This window comes from Gracilinanus agilis, chromosome 5 (genome assembly GCF_016433145.1).
Source record: "Gracilinanus agilis isolate LMUSP501 chromosome 5, AgileGrace, whole genome shotgun sequence".
NCBI lineage: Eukaryota > Metazoa > Chordata > Mammalia > Didelphimorphia > Didelphidae > Gracilinanus > Gracilinanus agilis.
In genome coordinates, this window is record NC_058134.1 from 71,577,559 (window position 1) to 71,598,273 (window position 20,715).

The window sequence follows — 20,715 nt, forward strand, 5'->3', positions numbered from 1 at the left end:
GTTATAGAGTTTAGTAATTAACTGACTTTAGGTGAAAGGGAAAAGCCATCCTTTTAGGGAGTCATTTTTAATAGGCTGTTGTCTTTTTTTTTTTTTTAAATTTGAGACAAACCGCTAACCTTCAATTTCACTACCAACAGTAGATGAATAATTTAAAGAGAAAAGTGCTCCAGGGGTAGAAAATTAATCTCTGCAAAGATCCTGGTCTACTTGGAAAATCTACAAAGCTGTCATCATTTGCTGAATTGTTTCCCAGTTTGCAAAATAGTAACTTATTTTTTCTCTCTTCTTCTTTCTTTAGAGGAGGATTTAGGTGGATTACCTCCAGAACTTGGAGAGCTATGGTGTGCAGCTTCACACGTGAAACCACCATTTAAACTTCAAAGACTGAGGTAAGTGAGAGCAAAGGACCATTGTGGTAAAAAAGGCTGTGGCTAATACTTGACTTACCTTATCTACGTTGGGATAAACTATTAAGTTGCCTTGTGAACTATGGATAACTATTTCTGAAAGGTTTCAGTGCCCTGGAACCTGGACAGTGAAGAGATAAAAGGTAAAATACAAAGGTAGTTGACATTTCTATCAGGCTTCCATGCTTTTCTTAACTGCAACCCTGTGAGATAGATAAGTGTAGGTGGAGGTGTTACTTCTTATTCTGTTAGAGAAAGGAGATTTAGATAGGTTGAGTGACTTGCTCCTTCACAGACACCCAGATGATAGGAGGATGACTTGCTAGTCAGATGATTCCTAGTCAAGTCCTCTTGAAGTAGAAGTAGGCTAAGCTACTTCTATCCTTATCATCTTAAGGCAGAGAGTTGGTTGGTCATTTGGGATGGACACCTGAGAGAATCCTGTTATGGCCCTATGTTGTTCCCTGATGTCATTTTCTCCAGTTGCACCTTGGTCCAGGGGAAAGGAGATCAGGGTTTAACTTAATTCCTGCCCTTAACACTTATGCTATCTGTGACTTTGGGAAAATGACTCAACCTCTTTAGACTTTGGTCTCCACATATGTAAAAGGTGGGCAGGGGCAGTCTCTGGAGCTGTGGTCCCTATGAAATGGACCTTTTTCCAGCTATTAGCTAAGTTATGGGTTTGGATGTATTTGTATCTTCCAGATCCCAGAGCTTTAAAGGCATTTCTAAGGCAGTAGATTAAGGTCAAACAAGGAAATCCCCATCGTGGATTATTGGGTCTATTATCCAAAATCCTGGGGAATCTCAATTAAATCAACTTTCAAAGAATATGCTTGGAATGACTTGGAATCCCCAAGAAAGTTCTATGAGTCTCCACCTTGGAACTGTTCTGGGTCTAAATTGTCCTATTCACCCCACTCTGTTAGAACCAGATAATTAGGACATTCTCCTTTACCTATACCACCCCTCACCCCATTTATGCGCCATAATTGGGTCATAAAATCTTCCTGTGTAGACTAACCTCAGGGCAAATCTTTTCAGTATGATTGAGAAGAAAATGCCATCATCACCACTGGCTTCATTTTCTTTTTATTTCTTTTTTTTTTTTTTTTAATTAAACCCTTACCTTCAGTTTTAGAATCAATACTGGGTGTTGGTTCTAAGGCAGAAGAGTGGTAAGGGCTAGGCAATGGGATTAAGTGACTTGCCCAGGGACACACAGCTGGGAAGTGTCTGAGGCTGGATTTGAACCCAGGACCTCCAGTCTCTGGGCCTGACTATCAATCCACTGAGCCACCCAGCTGCCCCCAACTGGCTTCATTTTCAAGGACTACAGTCTCACGTGGAGATTATTTTGAGGTGGTAGGCATAGGCCAGATTATTAGAGGCACGCTTGCCAAGTTTATGTTGAATTGCTTGTGCACATACCATTGAAAGCAGATTATGATAACAGTTCCTGCCTTTACACAAGATATATTCCTGGAGAGAATATCTTAAAGGAGATCCCTGTGAGGCTCAGGTTTGACTGCACATATATTTTACCTTGAATTCACATGCTTTTTGCATCTGTTCTTGGTAGAGATACCCAGGGAGCGGGCACAGGCAGAGCCAGGTATAGTACAGGCTGTTAGAGAGCCTGGACATGGTGCTAGTCTCAGTGAGGCCACCTGTATGTACCGGCCTGAGGCAAATCAAGCAGCTGAAATCGATCCTTTTCCAGAAACACATTAGAGCTTAGTTGTGGAGCAAAGGCAATTTGGCTGTGGGCATTACAGATTTGCACGGTGAATTCCCTTGAGTTTTATAGTATTAAGGCATATTTTTATTAAAAGATCCAAGCTTCAATCATTAGTGCTACAGCCCCCTGCTCTTATCTTTTTTTTTTTCTTTTTTAAACTCTTACCTTCCATCTTGGAGTCAAGACAGAAGAGTGGTAAGGGCTAGGCAATGGGGGTCAAGTGACTTGCCCAAGGTCACACAGCTAAGAAGTATCTAAAGGTCAGATCTGAACCCAAGACCTCCCATTTCCCAGCCAGACTCTATCCATAAGCCACCAAACTGCCCCATTTTAAATATGTTAGTTGGAAATAACTTCATGTTTTGCACACATGACTAAACACAGCTCATTCAAGATCAAGCAAGACAGTGAGGTATTTTTTTTTCCACTACTCCACAAAGTCTTTATAGTAATTTCACCCCCTTTTTATTGAGCAAAATGCTATATATGCTATAAGGAGGCTTCTAGGAGACTTATTCTGACTCTTTATGTAAAGCCCTCAGCCTCCTGTAAAGCAGAACAGTCAGAATATTTGGTGTTCTCTCACAGACCTGGCACAAAATCCAAGGATTTCTTTGTTTTCCAAGCCCTGGTAAAGGCTCTTTGTGGTATAGGGCTTGGGAGGGTTTTTTAGTATTATATTTTATCAGGGCACTACTCTTCTCTAAGAAGTGTCTGATTAGTCAGCCAGAGGCAATTTGATACTCACTTATGAGAATACCAAGAAGAAAGTGATGCCAACCAATCCCATCTGGCTCCAAAAAGCCAAACTGGCTAAGTAAAGAGCCAGCCCTCATGGAAGGGTCCTGACTTCCATTCTCCCTGGTGCCTGTACAGTGAGGACTCTCCAGGGACCTCTAATGAAGCTGGCTCACAAGAGGCTTACGAGGGGGATCATCAGATCAATCTGCCCTCTTGGAGTTCAGTACAATACAAAAGTGCCTTCGCAACTGGGGAATTTGATTTCTGGGTTTCAAAAGAGAGGAAGTGGTTAACAGAAGCTCGCTGATCTGCTCTGCTCAAGATGCACCCCCTGAGAAAAGCTTACATTCCTTGGTCACTCATCATGTCTGGGGATGGAAAAGGTAGGCTTAAGTGTTCCTCTGGCCACCTCCAAGAAATGCACCCCCCTTGGGCAGTCTGTAGCTTTTCACTTAACTTTGGGATGTGCTGCTGATTCCTTTCCTCTGCCTGGGACGGATCTGTGCAAATTGCTTCACAGTTCTCAAAGATTTTGTGTTTATCTTGTGATCTGGCCAGACCTCCAACATGTCACAAACCTCAGGCTCCCCTTCGAACTCTCCTTGTCTATTTGATCACGTGGATGTGAGTGCCACAGGGAAGGACTTATCTGGAAAACTTAAGGGGGACCAGATAGGAAAGTGATGTTTGTGGGGCAGCTTAGTTTAGGCTAATCCCAGGATCAAACATCCCTTGAAATCTGGTAGAGCAGGTGAAATGCAGTCAACATTTGAAGAAGACAGATAAGACACTTGACGCTGCTTCTAAAATGACTCCAGCTGTAGAGAGAAAAGTATTTCATAATAAAGGAAGGAGAGAGGGTAGTTGGCATCTCTGCTCTGGTCCTGGTCTCAGGCTTTTGGAATGAGCTTAACCAGAATTTCTTTCCTTTTAGAAGCTAATACATTGGTAAATGTTAGATTGTATCAGGTGTTGCTTTATCCCAGCATAACCTGACACTCATTTTTCTTTTTCTTGGAAGCAGCATCTCAAATATAGATGACATAAGTTTGACTCAGAGTAAAAATATAAATATTTTTACTCTGCCAGTGCCAATAAATAGGAAGCATTTAGCTTTGTAGATGGGGAGAATCCTCCTTGTCATTGAGCATATACTTAAGAATTATTCATCTTTTATTATTAAATTTTTTAAGCCCTTATCTTCTGTCTTGGAACTGATACTAAATATTGGTTCTAAGTTAGAAGAATGGTTGGTAAGGGCTAGGCAGTTGGGGATAGGTGATATGCCCAGGGTCACACACTAGGAAGTATCTAAGGCCAACTTTGAATCCATATCCTTCCTTCCAACTTTAAGCCTAACTCTCACTGCCCCTTATTCATCTTCTTTAAAGTAGTATTCAGTGTAGAGTGAAAGACAGAAATCTTGAGTGATGTAGAGTGAGAGACATAATGAAGAATATGATGATGACTCTCCTTTTTCTTACCCTCTGAGTCCTGTGTTTTCACCATAACTGGTAGACTATCAGGACATGGAGTTTTGGAAGTGAGGGTAAAAGTACATTTGAATAGCTACCTCCCTGGGCCCATTTCCTCATCTGTAGAGGGAGAATATTGAGCTAGATGGCTACTGAGGTCCTTTCCAACCCTAGATCTGTGATTCTCTATAGTTCTAAGAATTTGGGTGATTTTTCTTTTAGAGTTCACATTTATTTGGATACTCTTGTTAACTTTTTTTGCTGGGTTTAAGACTTTTTGAGCATTCTTTGGCCCTGGGAGGGAGTTGTATAACCATAAAACTTGAGAATCCTGGCCTTAGAAGAAATGTTCCTTTAAAAACCCCAAGGACAGAAAATTGAATGCAGCTGTGCACAAGAATTATGAAGCCAAGTGATAGTTCAGTTTGGGGAGTGCCATGTGCAACTTTCCCAGCCCACTCATGCTGTGGTCCCTTGGAGATGGGACAAAAGAGGTTTGGGTTGTTTTATTTTTTTCCCAAGGTTGGAAGAAGAATCTAAAATCTGACTTCCTGACCACTTCTGTGATGTGGTTTGTAAAAAAGGCAGGATGGCAAAGTGGGGATTTCTCCATACTTATTGTTGCCCATCTCCTTGCTTGCTCCTACTGGCCTCTCTTTTTTCCCATATGGCACACTGGGTGTTTGAATGCCATTCTTTGAGGATCTCCATGCTTCTGCAGGCCTTAGTGTTCTTGAGACTCAAAGGTTAAGTAGTGTAGACATCTGAACATTTGAGCTAGAAGGGGACCTCATGGAGCATCTAGCTCAACCTTCTCATTTTCTTAATTAGACAGTTAAGAAGAAGAAAGGTGAAATGACTTTTCCCAAGATCACACAGTCACCTGGGCAGAGGTTAGCTTCAGTTTAAGGCCAGGGTAAGGATGAGAGTCCTAGTACAACTAACTGCCAATCATCTGTAAGTCACAGATTCTGACTTCGAAAGGGAAGAAGAAAGAGGAAAAGCATTTAATTAAGCAGCTACTGTGCCAGGCACTGATATTATCTCATTAGATTCCGTGGTGTGGTATTATTCTTCTGAATGTGACCCTGTAAAAAATAGATGCCTTGGCCCATGTTCACCCTCTTTTTTGATACAAATGAAATAGCTATTTCCCTGTTATTAAGCTGGCGGACATTGTTAGGCTCCTGTTGAAAGCCATCGGAAGATTGCTTGTTTTTAATCACATTGCTCTCTGTTAGATCTCGAAATGATGATTTATGCCTCTTCCTGCCCAGGATGAGATTACTGTCATTGCTATCTGCTAGATGCCCACTGGGGATCTGCACCGTTGCTTGTTGGTCTATAAAGTAGTGCTAGGTTCCAGGTGAGAAAGTGCTGTATCTGACCATTTTAAAGTCCTTGGGCAACCCCAAAAACATCGACGAAGGACCTGCTTTTTCCTTCTTGACTCTCTTCTTGGCTAGACGAGCTATATTCTTATAAGGGAATATCTCTTTTCGTTGCACCTTGCAATATACACAAATAAACAATAATGATGAAGAGAAAGAACCCAATAATGATTAACTGATAACACCAACAAGTTTCTTATGCATGGAGTTTTTGCATCTCCATAAGTGCCTGCAAATATGTTTGTAATTGATTTACTAGGACAATAGCCTTTGAGGGGGAAGATTAGGATTTTGAGATCAAACTCTGCTTAAGCTTCACACAGGAAATGAATTTTAAATAATATATGACACGTTTTTAGGTTATGCCGGGTATATGGTATGGCCAAGGGATAAGAAATTAATCACCACAGACAAGAGGCAGTGAGAGAGTCCAAAGAATCAATTCCCTTAAAATGTCTCTGTCTTGGTATTGCTCTTAGCAACCATATTTATTATGGGCCCCCTTAGGATACAAATATGGACTCCAGGTGAATGTCAAAGTTAGGAATATTTACTAACAGCCATCGAAATACATAGACTAGAAGTAGATTTATATATTTTAAACTCCTCATCTCTCACTCCAATTCTTCAAAGATATTAGTGTTCATAAATGTACTTTGACAGCAGATGATCCCCAAGGGGTAATTCCTACTTTCTAATGAAATACCATTAGATTAAAAGCATCTAGTGTATTTGTAGAGACAAACAAATGAGGACTTTGGGAGTCCAGAAAGTAGGTATTGACTTGACTGGATACACACCCAGATCTATAAGAGATTCTCTTGCACAAGATATCTACTAGGACAATCCCTTCAGGGCCTGAAAACTGAAGCTTGGAAAGGTTCAGGAATTTGGCTAAGATGGCCAAGCCTGAGTCTACTTAGCTGCCTGGATACTGTCTCCAGCCAGCCATTCAACCTCCTTTCTCCACACTGTGAAATGGATTGGATTCTTGCTCTCTCTAAAAATTGGTCATTTTGAGGGAAATGTCAAGGAAGTACGACATTCAGTACAGACAGTTATTAATTTAGACAGCACTTCAGAATACTCTTTATGTGACAGGAACTCACCTTTTCAGTGAATGTGGCCACGTGAATTCCTTTTCTTCTTTGCTGAGGATTTCTTTCTCTCTCCCCACCGAGTCTTACCAGCCTGGCCCTTCCATTAAATCAACTACTCTTATGTCTTTCTCCACGCTCCTCATCCAGGGAAAAGTGCCCTCCCTCTGAAACCTTGCCCTTGCCACTAGAGTCATTCCTACTCCTCATGGTCTCTGCTCCTGAAGCCAGTTACCATTCAAGAAACTGTTGGTGGGTTAAGGTTCCTAAACACTGCTGAACCCTCATTCTGCTGGAGTTTCTGTCAGTCATTTGGAGCTAGTAAAGTCCCAAGTTTTTGAATTTGGGGGTGGGGAAGGAAGCCCACCTGGTGGGAGCAGGAGTCAGGAAGGAAGGGTTAAACAGGGTATGCTATGTCCTTGATAAACTGAAGGAGAACAAACATTTTTGTTTTGAAATATTGTTGTAACTGGTTAGGGTTTAGAATTCAACTACTTATTTGATTTTATTATTTCCAGGATCCATGATGATTCCATCCATGTGGACATTCCTTCCACCATCAGAGCACAGCCCCCTCTTTGCCTTAGTAGATGACTTTATATAATTTAATTTCCAACCCTCTAATGAGAAGTCAATGAACTTAGACATTCTGGAGCATGGATGACAGAGATAGCCAATATCCAGGTCCTTACTCAAAACTCCAAGAGCTTGGAGACACACATCATAATAGAAGTAGAGTGGGAAAGTCTTGTATTTGCAGGGTGGCTGGTCCATGAACCTAACAATCTCTTGTAACCCAGTTTCTAGGTGGGGATAATATATCTTGAACTCCAAGCCAGGAGAAATGCACCATTTGGAACATAATTGCTTTATAAATGGGAGTCATGGCTTAGCCCAGTGTCCCAGTCTAACTTGCTGCTTTATACTTCCATCTACTGCCATGTTTTGATTTCATGGTTCATGGAGAGAAACTCTAGTGCCAGAGGAAGCAATTTCAGTTCTTTTTTTACTCTTTTCCAAGTGCTAATTTCAAAATTGCCAGAATTTCAGTTTGGGAATTCTGCATGCTGCTCTTGGCTTTGCTGGATCTCAACTGGAAATTTGGGGACTTACAGAAAATTGTTTATGGAGACCTTGGGAAGCTAACAACATACAAAGGAGATTTCAAGTGATCTCTTCTCTCTAGAGTGTTTTTATTATATCAAACATATAATATTTTATACTTAAATGTTCAGACTACAAAGAAAGGTTAGACGATCTCAATTAGTCTTGTTATATACTTAATTACCATTTTAGAGAGAAGAGTATTCCCATGTTATTAGGCCTATCTATATAACAACCTAAATGGAGCATGTCACAGTATATACATCTCACATTACTTTCAAGTCTCTGAGACTAGACTAATGTAATGTCAATCCAGCAATGAAAGGTTAGCCTTCCCAGTGCCAGGAATCACAAACTACTTCTCCAAGCTTACCCCCTAAAATCCTGTATTTCAGTTGGACTGTGAAGCCAAATTTTGTGTTCCCATCGTGCTTTGCTACATACCTACTGCCATGTAGTAATAGCCTGAGAATCAAGAGTTTGGTACTCTGATCAGTTGACCAAGCAGTGACCTTCAGACCACCCATAGCTCAACTGAATTTTTTTTTGAGTTAATAAAATTCTCTCCAACTTTTTTTTTAACCCTTACCTTCCATCTTAGTCAATACTGTGTATTGGTTCCACTGTAGAAGAGTGGTAAGGGCTAGACAATGAAGGTTAAATGATTTGCCCAAGGTCACCCAGTTAGGAAGTGTCTTGAAGCTAAATTTGAACCCAAGATGTCCTGTCTCTAGGACTGGCTATCAATCTACTGAGCCACCTAGCTTCCCCCTCTCCTTAACTTTCAAAGGGAAACCAACCAATTGTTAGAGTTGCAAGGTAGGATAGAAAGCTTTATGTGTTCAAATAATATGTTCCTTAGCTATTTTTTCAAAACTCAGACATCATCCACATGACCAGGAGATCACTTCAGACTCATCATTTGGTGGCAGATGCTGGGAAACCCGTGCACATGATATTGCCCTCTCTTAAGAGATTCAGAAATCCAAGTGAGGAGGGGGATTCAGCGGAGCATGTCTAGGTGATATATCTATCTGTGTACAGCTCCTAATATTCTAGCATTTTCCTACATTGGAGATGGGAATCTGAAGAAACCTGTTCACCAATTTCTCTCTCTACTTGCTATCTAGAAGTTAGAACAATGGAACCTAGAAGCAGTTGAACAGACAACTGTTTTCCTCCTTTCCTGACCTTTTGTTGCTATGGAAATAGATGCTTCAGCAGAAGAGAGATTGATTAGTGTCAAGGCAGTTAAAAAGGCCATTTAACTAGTACCTATGATAAATAAAAATTCCAAGAGACTAGGATCTGAAAAGGAAAACTCAATCTGGCTAGCAATAATCAATAAGCCAATAAACATTAAATTTATTGATTTATGATGTCTCTCACTGATCAAAGACAAATTCACTCAGCATTTTGAGTCATTAAATACAGTTTTGGAAACTCATTATTCAGCCTTTCCCAAGACATCCCCAATTGGTGGATACCTGATGAGGAGGTGGAGTAATATTTTCTAGTACTTCACTGAACCCTTCATGATGATGGGGAAAATCACATGCCTGATCAAAGGCTTCCAATATCCCTGCTGATCTAGATGAAGAAATCAAGTCAGGCCTGGCCAAGACCAACTTTCCCCTCATTCATCCCCAAGGGGAAATCAAGGTCATGGCCATGCCTCTCCTCAGACATACTTGGCCAAAACTAGTACAGAATGGGGTATATATTCTTTACCTTCATTATCCCACTGTTCTGGGACAGTGAAAGGGAGGGCATCCTAGGATTGTCAGGACAAAGGAATAAAGAAAAAAGTTTAAAAAATCCAATGTTGCCAAGCCCTATTGGAAATCACATAATACAGTATTAAGAACAAATCTCTTCATTTCTTTGCCCCTGCCACAGAGTGAGAGGATTGCTTCTATTCTTCTCTTGTCCTGTTCCTGGGTAGAAAAAAAGAATATTAAGGCCTTGAGCCAGGGATAAGAAGTGAGTACATTTCTGAATTGAACAAATGACACAAGAGCCTAATGTATACAGTTTTGACTCCTTTTTTGTCCCCGATGTTCTATCTCGTCTCACTTCAGCAAACTTCAGAAATGAAGCTTGCCTGTTCTCATCTATTGCATTGCACAACATTCCCCAGAGCTAATCTTGTCTAAAAATAAAGCATCAGCATACATACATTAGTTTCGCTCTTCAAAGTGACAGTCGAGAGGGTGTTTGAATCTTGGTTTTTATGCTATGGAAACTTGAGCGAGGACTCAAGGGCATTATCAATTAATCAATCAGGCACCAAGCCTAGAATAGACTCTTGCTGTGTGCCAGATGCTGCAGCTTCAAAGACAAAACAGAAAACCCCCTGTCTGCAAGTACCTTACATTCTATGTGGGAAACCACATGTACATGTATCAATAAAGCCAAGGGAATTTGGAGGGGATTAGGTAGAACGAATCCCTAAGGGAATGAAGAAAAGCTTCAGGGAGGAACTGGCCCTTGGACCAAGCATTGAAGGAAGCTAGAGAGGCAGCTAGGTAGCCCAGTGGATAGAGCAAGGCTGGGTCATGAGGTCCTGGGATCAGGTGTGGCCTTAGGTACTTTCCTCGGTATGTGACCCTGGGCAAATCATTTAACCCCAAATGCCTAGTCCTTACTTCTCCTTCAAGGAGGGAAGGAAAGAATCCTAAGAGGGAGAAGGGAAGCAGATGTTTAATCTTGGCAAAGGCAAGGAGGTGAGAAATAGAATGTCATGTGTACAAACATTACACATTATAGGTCAATTTGCTTAGACAACGTGTTGCTAAGCCATTCTTTTTAAAATTATTATTATGTCTTCTATTTCTTGAATTACCTTGGCTATCCCACTATTTTTTTCCCTCCCAGAGCCATATCATACAACAAATCATCATTTTAGAGAGGGAAAAAAAATTCAGTATAACTCATCGAATACATTGAAAAAGTTTAACAATTTGCAACAACAAATTGCAATAAACAACAATGCAACACTTTCTCTTATTCGTGATTTGGAACATACTTTTATGTGGTGCTGGAATTGTTTTGATATGTATGATATCTTTCCCATTCATTCACTTCCTTTCTTATCCTAGGTTTGTGGATTTTTATCTACAGCTAATTTTCTTAAACACATTGTAGTATCATAAATTTAGAACTAAGTTCCTGTAAAGTCCAAATTTCTCAATTACAGATAAGGCAACAGAAGGAGGGGAAGTTAAATGAATTGTCCCAGGGTCACACAGCTAGTAGGTATATGAAGCAAGATTTGAACTCAGGTCTTTGGGTATTTTTCCAGGAAGTGTTACACTTGTCTTTGTACCTACATCTCTATCCCTTTAGATATGAAACTACTCTGAGTTATTGGGTCCAAACATTAAACATGTATAGTAGCATTACAGTGTGGATAGATGCAATTCCTTACTTTTCTTTAGACTCTTTAGAGGTTAATAATATTGATTCTTTAGTTTAGATCCCCTTCCAAAGGTATGGCTCACCTTTCTGTTGGTATGATGAATCCCTCTCATACTTATCAGCCATGATTAGTTTAGAATCGTTCTACCTTATAATTTCTAGGGGAGAAAGTTGAGGGTTGGAGGGGTAAGGGAAAGGAGTAGTATAAGTAGTGAGAAGACCAGAAAGTTAGGAAGGGACCAGATTGCAGATTACCTTTCTAGTATACAGTTGATCTTTCCAAATGAAGAATCGTGTTGGCCAAGGGTCAAGATAAGACTGAAATACAAGCTCATCACTTCTGCCTCTCAGGATCCTTCTCATCTTTGTTTTGCTCCTCCATGAAACTCTCAGTTTCCACTTAAGTAAAACTGAGATAGTAATAGCACCTACCTCCCAGGGTTGTTGTAATGTATAAATCTGGCCTCATACACAAGCTGTATGACTCTAGGCAAGTCATTTAACCTCAGTCTGCCTCAGTTTCCTCTTCTGTGAAACCAGGATAAAATGAGATAATATTTATAAAGTGCTCTGCAAACCTTTAAGTATTATATGATTGCTAGCTGTTATTATGAGATATTATTCTTAGGATTCTTTCTTTTCTTAATTTTCCTTGTACTATACTTTCTATACACATTCTATCCTTCCCTTTAAGGAGCTTATATTTTGCTGGGTGAAAGCATTATGAGAATGAGTTATGTAATATATCCTTAATGAATACATGAAAAGGGAATAGACATACTTTTATGAGAATTCACTTTTGAGGTGGGGTCCCAGCTGGATCCAGTTTGGGAAATTGTGCAATGCTTTTAAGGTTTTCAAGTTGCCCCCTGCTGCAAAACAAAATAAGAAACATTTTTTAGTCTTAGTGTTTTCTTGGCAATACCACATGGTTGTGAATCATTGGACATAATGCTCAGTAGAAAAAAAGGTTCCAAGTGACTAAAACAGCTTTGAAAAGACATGATAGGTTCTACATCTTGTCACCAATGGTTAAGAGGGAAGAAGTGAGATAAAAGATATTTTCAGGGGCATTCCAACCTCAGACTTCAGTGGATGAGAGAAGAATCTCAGCTAGTGAGGTTGCATTAGATTGTGCATCATTGAAAAAAAGGTTCAGCTAAAAGAGAAAAGTGTTTTTAGTTGTGGAAAAATATCCAAGGAGAGTTCTACCTGGACAGAGTAACTCAGGGATTTTATAGTACAGTGGACTCTGGCTAGGTACAGGACCAGTCAGCTATATACCTTGGCAAAAAGAAAGTGAGAGAAGGGACAGAATGTAAAAACCCGGGAGTCACAGGAGTTTATAAAAATCAAGTTTGTTCTTGTGGGAAAATGCAGTTCTCTGTGATCAGTTATCTTTAAGATGGTAGAGGTCTCCTTAAAAATAGGACCAGTCTTGTTCTTCTTGTTGCTACCAGTTAGGAAAGGAAGAAAATACAGGCTGAGGGTCTCTTTTGATATAACCCCACGTACAACTTCAGCCTTGAAGGTTTATCTGAGGAAAAGATGTTTTCCCCAAAGTCACAGCCTTCCCATTATTCCTCTTCTTGAATAATATGGATATACATGACTAGAAAGGAGGTCTGATGGTCTGTAGCTAGGTAACAGCCTAAGAGCTTCATTGGTACCTATGAAATAGTCAAAGAACTGGAAGAGATTTCCAGTAAACCAGGTAGATCTTTGTTTGTGGGATTTCTGTGACAGATTGAGATAAGAAGTTCAGAAGAGATTTCCTAATACACTGGATGGGAGAGTACCTACCCAGAGAAGCATCAAGGTGAAAAGATGTTGTGGGAGAAGACATAGACAATCTAAAGACAAAGGAGGAAGGAGGGGAGTCTGATGCCCTTCTCCTTGGAATGAATAATAGTGTGGAATGGGAAAGAAAAGAATGGGACAGATGACAGTGGTGAGTGGGGACCTAGTCATTTTAGTGGTTGTTGGTAATGGGAGCTGTAAAGAGGGAATGGGGTGAGGTGAGGGCAGGGAAGGGTAGGAATTGTGGAATGAATCACAGCTGCCCTGGAGTATGTGTGAAGGGGAGGAGAGGGAGTTTGCCATGGGCTAGCTGCCTTTTTGCATGTAAAGGAGATGGAAAATCCTGGGCCTTCTAATTCAGTGCCTGGATTAAGCAACCAGTAGACAGAATAGAATCTGCTTGCTTTCTTCTTTCTCTCTTAAAAATATCAGTTGTATTTTAAATACAATTTAAATATTTAAAAAATAAATAATATTTCTAGTTATGTATTTATAGATAATGTAATAGATAATAATAATAATATTTAAATGATAAAACCTAAAGCCACATAACCTCCCTGGACCTCGATTTCCTCAGCTCTTAAAGGAGGAATTTGGACTAAGTGGAATCTGAAGTTCCTTCCAGCTCTGATCCTCCGAGCCTAGTACTTGCCCAGTGGACTCATTGCCCTTTTAACAAAATAAACTAAGGAACAAGCTTTTGGGATTGGAGAGATTTTCCAGGCTTTAAAAAAAGCAAAAACTGATTCAAATCCTGCAGAAAGAATCTGAAAAAACAAATGCACAAATCTGCATAAAATTTGCAGGAGTAGCTTATTCATCTTGCAGAGCAATGTCATACCCCAGTACAAATCTTGAGCATTTTAATACTTTGATATCTCAAGGCTTAAAAACAGTACATGTACAAATATGCTTTTTAAAAAAAAACCTTTCACTTAATTATTTTTTAAAATTCACATAGCTTAAGTGCCTTACATTCATTAATATTTCTTTATTGAGGTATAATATATCTCAAATATCTCAAAAATAATATAAATCTCAAAAAATATTTATTTTGTTTTTAAATAAATGAAGGTCAATGTTGAATATTTTGCAGATTTTTTAAAAATGCTTGATGTACAAGGAAGAACTTTTTTTCCATTTTTTTAAATACCTGAAATACATTAAAAAAAAAAAACCCCTCACCTTCCATTTTAGGATCAATATCAGTATTGGTTCCAAGGCAGAAGAGTGGTAAGGGCTAGACAATTGTGACTTGCCAAGGTTCACCCAGCTATGGAAATGTCTGAGGTCACATTTGAATACAAGACCTCCCATTTATATATATATATATATATATATGTATATATATATATATATATAAATGGGAGAGAGACAGAGAGAGAGACAGAGAGAGAGAGAGAGAGACAGAGACAGAGACATATTCCCCCCATGATTACATAATTCTTGTTGTCTCCCTTCCCTCTCCCCTCCTGGAGTTGACAAGCAATTTCACTGGGATATATATATATATATATATTCAATCAATTCCATGCTATTCATTTTTGTAATAAGGTAATCTTTTAAAATCAAAACCCCAAATCATATACCCATAAAAACATCAAATATATATATTTTTAAAGACAAAATTTGTTATAATTGCTGGCAACAGCAAGCTACCTATAAAAATTATTTTAAGTTCTATTGGGTAGATTATAATTCTCTCTTCATTTTCAGAGTTTTTGGTAAGTTTTCTCTATAAATAGCATATCATTACTATACTTGATGCCAAAATATGTTAAAGTTTCTAGAGTTTGGATTTCTTGTGGGGAGGGTCGGTGGAGGACACATTCAGACACTTAGCCTTTAATAAGCATGGATCTTTTTTTTTTTTTTCTATTAAAAATAAGAAAATGTTAGAAATTGCCTTCCTGACCCAAGTCACCCTTGCGTAGTTTTCTGCAGGATGTACTTGTGTTTCTAGCCTTCCCCATAAAAGAGAGGAAAAGATAAAGTTGACTAGATATAATTGAATTTGAAGTAGCTACAGAGCTGGGCTTGTTGCAACAGCTGATTTGATCCCTGGGCTGCCTTTCCAGAGCTATTTATGGTAGATTAGCTGGTATCAACACTCTACTGTTCAGCCCATAAAAGGCTGGTCCTATGTGAAGTTGCCACACTGCATTTGGCATAGTCCTCAGAGGCTGCAGAGACCGTCTAGTTTCATGTGGAGAGGTCCAGTAATGGATGGGAGCACAAAAGCCAGACTGAGGAGCGACAGCCTTGAGAACTCCACGCCACCGCGAAGGACCTTTAAACGAAGACTCTGTCCAATAACGCCTTGGTGCTCCTTGCTCCAAGTTGGAGACTCGGGGCTCTAGCTTTTTGCCTCTTTGCTGTAGTTGGCCTCTATACATGCCTGCTGGAAAGTACCGGGCTAAATTTACCCTCTTCTGAATCATCTTCACCGGGATGACACGGTGTTCTTGTTGAGCCCTTGGAAGTAGAATTTGTTGAAACAAGTCTGAAATAATAGAGTAGAGAGGCCTTCCGAAGTAGAATGAAAAGGATTTAACTTTTTGTGTGTGTTGGGGATAAAGATTTTTGTGTTTCTTTACTTTTTCCTCTTTTCACTTAGAAGACCAAGGATTGCACAGGAATTGGAAGTAAGTGAAAAATGTGCCTTTTAAGTCTTAAAAGAGATTTTCGGTGTCATTTGAGCATGTGTTCAAAGGATTTGTGGAGCTGAAATAATACTTTTTTTTTAGCTTTTTTTTAAGTCTACACCCTGGAGGCGTTTGGGGGTAGGGGAAGGGGGAATTGCTTCTGGTAGGGTTTTGGGGTTCCATCCTGGAGAAAACTCTGCTGAAAACAGCCTGGATGAGTAAATTGTCTACATGCTAGTTTGTGAAATCTAAGACGCTGTAATCTAAGAAGTCCAAATAAACTCACAGCCCAGTTATATTTTACTAACTTGTTTTGACAATCTGAAGGAAACATGCCCAGAAGGGCAAATTAGTGATAATAACGAGAAGCATGTAGATATGTAAATCAGAATTATACCTGTGATTTCATGTCTGATTTGAAAGATACGCAGCCTCATAGCTTGTGGAAAGCTTTGGTCTTCATTGGTAGCACATGTCAAGTACTCCAGGGTTTATGTCCCATGTTCTACCTTCAGTTTCTAAACTAAAAATACCATTAAGGAAAAAAAAAAGCTTTTTTTTTTTTTTTTGGTTGTTGTTGTTGCTATGCCCCTTTAGGACTTGGGCTGGAGCTGCTTAAAGCATTTAGTTCTTTTTCTTCTAAATTGGAAAATTAGCACCTTCATGTAGCTTTATTGAGTGAGGAAGACCTGGGTTCAAATCCTGTCCCTGAGCCCTACTAGAGAACCATGGACAAATCACTTGATATCTCAGAAGACAGCTTCAGTTTCTTCATTTGTAAAATATGCATAAAAATACCTGTAGTATTTACTGTACAGAGTTATAAGATCAAAAGAGTTAATGTTTTTAAGTACTTCATAAAATTTAAACTATATAAATAGAGCTATATAGCTATAATTATACCATATTTATATTTAACCATATATCTATATAACAAAATTACTATATAAATATAACAAGTGTCAATTTATTAATTTATTATTAGTTACTATATTATGATACTATATTTGCTATGTTGTATTTTGCTATAAATTTTATATATAATAATAAATGCTATATTATTTATAATTTATATTATAGATTATCTATAATTTATATATTATATAAGTAATAATCAATAATAACCTATTTATTATTTGTTAATATTATTTCTTTATTTTTATTTACTCTTACTAAGTAATGATAATTTATTTGAGGTATGGGTTGCATTTTTTTTAGATATTTATTTATTTAGATTCCAAAGTATTAATAATAGTCATTATTCCATCATCTTTAGAAGGGATAGTCATAGGGAAGATAAAATAATTTTCATGACTTATTACTCTCCTGTCTAATAGAACCCTTCCTTACAGCAGGTAAAGTACAGACATTTCAAACAATTTATCACATCCATCATGTCTTAAAATATCTGTCTTCTCCCTTACTGGCCTCACCTCTCTCTGAGTCTGGAGATGTGCCTCACCATCCACCCCTTGAGATCTAACATTCATTCTGTCTTTGACCAATTTTTTTTCTTTCTAGTCATTGTGTGAATTAATTTAATAGTATTTTTTGCCTCGCTCTTTATCTTTTCATGCAAGCCTTTAAGAAATTTTCTGAAAGCTTAGTCTTTCTAATTTCTTGTGGGGCACTATGTGACCCTGGGCAAGTCACTTGACCCTCATTGCCCACCCTTACTACTCTTCTGCCTTGGAACCAATACACAGTATTGATTCTAAGACAGAAGGTAAGGATTTAAGTAAAATAAAATAAATAGATTCATAGCATATTGCAAAAATGATAATTAGTTCATCTTTTATGGGGGTAGCTAAATGACACAATGGATAGAGCACTAGTCTTGAAATCAAGAAGGCTCATCTTTATGAGTTCAAACATGGCCTCAGTTATTTATTAGCTCTGTGACCCTGGGCAAATCACTTAACCCTGTTTATCTTAATTCCTCACCTATAAAATGAACTGGAGAAGGAAATGGCAAATTGCTATAGTATGTCTACCAAGAAAGTCCTAAATGGGGTCACGAAGAGTCACAACATGGTCACTCCAGTGTCTTTGCCAAGAAAACCCCAATTGCGAGTAACCAAGAGTCAGACAAAACTGAAAGGACTGAAGAACACCAAAAGCACCTACTATGTACCAGGATCTACACTCAACACTGGGAATACAAGAAGAGGCTTGTCCATGCCCTCAGGGAACTTATAGTCTTACAAACATATATATAAAGGAAGTCATATACAGGATAATTGGGAAATAAACAAATACATAAAAGAAGAAAGAGTCAGCCAGGACTCAAGTAAAGATTCTATTCTAGGTCCCCAAGGTTCTTAACCTTTTTGTATCATAACAGAGGAAGGCACTGATTTAAGAGGGGGGTGGGAAAGGCTTCTTGTAGAAAATGGGATATTAGTATAGACTACATGCTCCCAACATCACCATTGTCACTACCAACACAGTAGGAAAACAATTGTGATTTCTCAGTGAATTAAAATATTTCCTTCAATAATGAGACCAACCTTAGCTAAAACAATTATTTTAGAAACTAAGTTGAAATCTTGAGATCAATACCTGTATTGTCATCAGTTTCACCATTGGAAGAATATAGTAAATGAAGAGCATGAGACAAATGAGTAACTTCAACAAAGTTTTTTGTTTGTTTTTAACAATATATTGATCATTTTAATGGCCAGTGAAGAAACTGGTTTTGCATGTCTATAGGTATTTGTAATGAGTTTTAGTTTTGTTGCCTTTTCAGTGAAGAAAACAGTTTGGAGAGAATTTGAAATTGAAAATGAAATTAAACATTTAAAAAAAAAAGAATATAATGTCATTTTTTCAATGCAAATTAAAAATAAAACAGTATATTGGTTCATCATTTGTTGTTAGCAGAAGCAAGCTCAGGCAGACTGAAAAGTTCTGTGGATTAACCAACTGAATTATGTATGCATGGCTAAAATGAACATTTGGTGGTAATTAAATAAATATGATAATGTTAATTCTCAACTATTTCACAGCACACACAACTCTTTCTGATCTTCTCCACTTACTTAGTTGACTTGAATATTTCTTTTGGCAAAGAAGTGTTAAAACCTAAATAAAATGTGTGTTTTATCACATTGCTTGTTATATGGATTAACTATCACAAAACTTTGAAAAAAATCACTAGATAAAAATTATTGGGATGCTTTCAATTTGAAGGACTCAGCTTTTTAAGACCAAATTATGCTTCACTACACAAGAGAGACAATCCCATTTCATCTGGAACTGATTTGTATTTATACAGCATCTTTTCTCAAGAGACTTCCAGAAGTTTCATGGAGAACTTTCCAACAGCCAACAATTTCTAGTTATTTCAAAAAGTCAAATACAGTAAGACTATGGATTAGGGAACAGTTTTAAAGGGAGAGAAACTTAAAAGGAGAAGAAAAAGTCAACAAGAACTCTGATAAAGATCATACTCTAGGTCCCTGAGATGCTTATCCGTTTTTGTATCATAAATCCCATTGGCAGTCTGGTGAAAGTTATGGACCCCTTCTCAGCATAACTACATTAAAAAAAAACTACATAGAAGTCTAAAAGAAAGCAAAAGTTATCTTTTTCACTGTCCACATTCATGGACCTTCTGAAATCTATCAAATTCCCAGTTAAGAACCCCTGCCCTAGAAAAGAACACAGCATTATCCTTAGAGGACAATTCATCGGATGAGAAAACTGAGTCCCAGAGAAGAAAAGTGATTGTCCCAACATCACATAGAGAGTGGAGCTGAGCTTCAAACCTAAGTTATTTAACCCTTGATGATTTCCCTGCTTGAAACAGATTCAATCTGAAATCCAAGGGTATTTGAGCACCAAAGGGGAGCTTCTGTCAGTGGCAAAGTAGAATAGTGAGGAAAGACTGAGGACCTATTTCTAGCCCTGGCTTAGTTGCTGCTGAGCCAAATGCCAGTGGGCAAATCATGTAACACCTCTGTTTTAGTTTCTGAAAACAGGGAGGTTGAACTCAATGATATTTGAAGTCCCTTATTGATTTAACACTGGATGATTTGGAGGTGGCTTGTGGCCAAAGAAAGCATGCCTATGTAGGTATATTAACTTAGTATAATCATGTTACATTTGCACAGTAGTACTTTTAGGATTTACAAAAACACTCCTCACTGGATCCTCACATCAACCCCCAAATCATTTAGGTAGCCTTGAGGATAGAGCACTGGACTGCAAAGTGGAAGAACCGATTATAAGTCCCGTCTATCACAGACATTTGCTACTTCTGTTAACCTGACTTGGTCTTAGTTTTCACATTTGTAAAGTGAAAGGATTAGACTTGATGTCCACATAGCACAATGCCTGGCACATAGTAAACACTTTACTATTATGTATATGAACTGATCAACTTTAACCTTGCTTCCAGCTTTAAGTCAATAATTTTGTGAACTCAGTGATATAGGTAGTGCAAGTATTTTTATAAGGATTGTTATCATCATCATCATTCCTATTTTGCAGATGAGGAAAATTGAGGTTCAGAGGAGTTAAATGACTTGTCCATTGTCATAGTCAGTAGGAAAACCAGTATTCAAACATAGATCTCCTGACTCCAAGTCCAGTGCTCTTTCTACTAAGGTAGGTTTCAATCATTGTTATTAAACAATAAACTATAAAAAAAACTATGAACATACTATAAATAAAACTAATTTCACAGCTAAAATGATGTTTAAGGTATCATTATTGTAACTTCATTTGAAAGTTACAAAAATACCAAGCTTCTTAAAGGCTTGTAAGACAGAATTATATTGTTTGGGGTAGATGAGCAATCATGCCAGGCAGTTGATTTAAGGTGAGGTGTCACCAATTGTTTTCATGAGCTAGTTGTCCTAAAGACCTTGACTCATAGGTTTAG

The 20,715-nt window shown here is 38.3% G+C and overlaps 1 long non-coding RNA gene across 2 annotated transcripts in view; it reads left to right on the plus strand.

The window, feature by feature from the left end:
• LOC123250365 overlaps nt 1-20,715 on the plus strand; it is a 162,512-nt gene that overhangs the window by 75,269 nt on the left and 66,528 nt on the right. Inside the window, exon 2 of one of the 2 annotated variants that reach the window (XR_006506398.1) lies at nt 302-392. This is a non-coding gene — a long non-coding RNA (uncharacterized LOC123250365). Of the gene's footprint in view, nt 1-301; nt 393-15,501; nt 15,828-20,715 lie in introns of those variants that run through there. The other variant, XR_006506399.1, reaches the window with a different exon arrangement.